Below are 2,500 nucleotides of genomic sequence, written 5' to 3' on the forward strand. Positions count from 1 at the left end.
GAGCGTTTTCACAACAAACTTATCCATGAGTAAGGTTTTATCAGTTTTCAAGGAAAGAAACTACATTTTGCCGAGAAACTTACAACTTCACTTATTTTTCACAAATCTCTTCTCTAAGAGAAGGCAACTGTGTCATTTCAGTGGTGTGTATATAAGGTCGTGTTTGTGTTGCACCAATAGAAGGAGACTCGTACCAGGTCCCCGACATGAAAAATAAAGCCTTGAACTTCGAATGTTTACGAAATCGAAGGTGATAAAGGTTTTTTAGCCTTTTTCCAAGATAAATCATCTTTAAAGTGGCGTATTTATGCAGGAATTTCTAAGAAACGTGTTGATTTATGTTTCATTTTATGAATTTTGTGCGTCCTTTTGTGAATTATGCGATTTTTCGTGAATTGTGCGATCGGATGCGATTTGAGGTCGATTGTGCGAAATCGCACCGTCGCGTAATATCAGAAGGCCTGATATTACGATGATTGGACATGTTATTGCACTAAATGGCTATTTTGTTGTAATGCCCGCCAGATTTCGCTTGAACAGAGCAGAATACAATCAAGCGATTACAATAACATTAATTTTGCAGCCGTGAGATCGTCTTACCGAGTTGGAAGGCGCATGATCTTTGACTCATATCCTCATAAATAATCACCAACGTGCGTATTTATTTATAGCAGCCGGCAAAGTAGCCTGGGGACGACTTGGTACGTCAATATCACTGAACAGTGGCTTTGCCTGTGAAATCGCTTCGCTCAACTTTGATTCAATTGATCAAAACAGAAAGGAAACTCGCTAAAAAAGTGTTAATATAGAAGAAAAATACTAAAACAACTCTTGAGAGCAAAAAGAAATGTAAGTTTTATTAATTTATAGACACTGTTTTGTTACATTAAGCACAGAAGCTCGTAAATGGCCGCCCAAAACAGGCCGTCGAATATCTCCCATTTCTGAGAACTGGCCGTCGTTTGGACGGCTGGACGGCCGCCTGGCTAAAAGCCTGCTTCTGTGTGCAAACTTAACAGTGGTCTGACTGGCCTATGAGAAATGATTTGGATATTGTTTTCAAGAGAAGAGTGTTCTATGGCCCAATAGAGCTGCTTGGCACTGGACCATTCCATATTCCAAGCCTTGCTGAAATCACCAAATTGTTTAAACATCTAAGGAAACAGCCGCATGTTTTTAAGTAAAACAAACAGTGATTACGAGCAGTCAAATCCCAAGGTTGAAAAGTGAGAGGTACCAACTGTGTGAACTGAAATGACTTTTTGCAAGCAATGTGTACTTGTTGAAAAATGTCCAAGATTTTCAAATTCAAAGTGGTGATTAATTAGAAATTTAAATCACATTTACTATAGATACATGTAGAGTACACAGTGTTACTGCAGTTAAAACAACTGAGCTGGCTTTGTTACTATTGCTCTAACGTGTTGTTATTGTAAGCATTTAGAGGAAACTCTATATTATTCTCTATCCTCTATATTTTCTTTTCTATGAGATTGTATTTGCAGGCAAGTTCCTTATACTTAACATTTTTGTCTAAGAATTAAACTAAATATTTGACTATTTACAGTTTAATAATGATATTACATTTGTACAGATTCATGTGTTCCTCCAATCCCCCTTTGCGAAAAACAAGGTTGGAAATTAGTTACCTCCATTTCGTTGTGTCCCATCACACAACTGCAACTTCATTCTGAAATATGCAAAGCTACTCTACTTTCTTTGATTTCAGGCAGGATATTATAATTACATTGAATTTCATAATGTAATGTCCGTAACGTAATGTTCGTAACTTGTTGCATTAATTTTTCTCCAGTGATTCACATTGTTGTTGCAAATTCTCAATGCCGTAGTTTGGGCCCCTTCAAGCTAAAAAAGGATCCCAGCTCATGAAAAGATCTGGATTTTAATTGCGGAGAAAAAGGAAAAAAGGTCTGTTTTTGTTACGGACATTACGTAATGTCCGTAACAGAAATGTTTTTCAATATAATTCAGTAATAACATTCAAGATGGCCCAAAACCTATCTGAAAATTTAACTTTGTCTTGCATTGACTCAGTTTTTTTAACTTGATGAGATTTTTGAAATTAATGTGCCCTGCTATAATAATTTGAAATATTACAGCTTGATAGCTACTTAAGCAAGCTTCTCATTGGTCAACAATCAATGGCCTCTCTTTGCCGTTTACCACAAAACAAACTTTTGACAAATTATTTCCTGAACACTTTGGGGTATCCTCTTTCCAAATATCCATGGTTGGGTATCAAAAGATATGTTTGAAATTTTGACATTTTAGCTACTCTAAAATGGAATGGCCCGTATATAAAATGGGAGAAGCCCGATCTCAACCAGCAGGTGAAACACATTAACCTGACTCTCTCCCTGTAAGGAACTAAGCGTCACTCATTTAAATTTTTGTTTTGTTCTGTTTTGATTTAATACGCAATATTGACAACGTAATGTAACAAAGTTTGTAAGATCACCCGCGCTTTAAATTCAACGGC

This window comes from Montipora foliosa, chromosome 5 (genome assembly GCF_036669935.1).
Source record: "Montipora foliosa isolate CH-2021 chromosome 5, ASM3666993v2, whole genome shotgun sequence".
Taxonomy (NCBI): Eukaryota; Metazoa; Cnidaria; class Anthozoa; order Scleractinia; family Acroporidae; genus Montipora; species Montipora foliosa.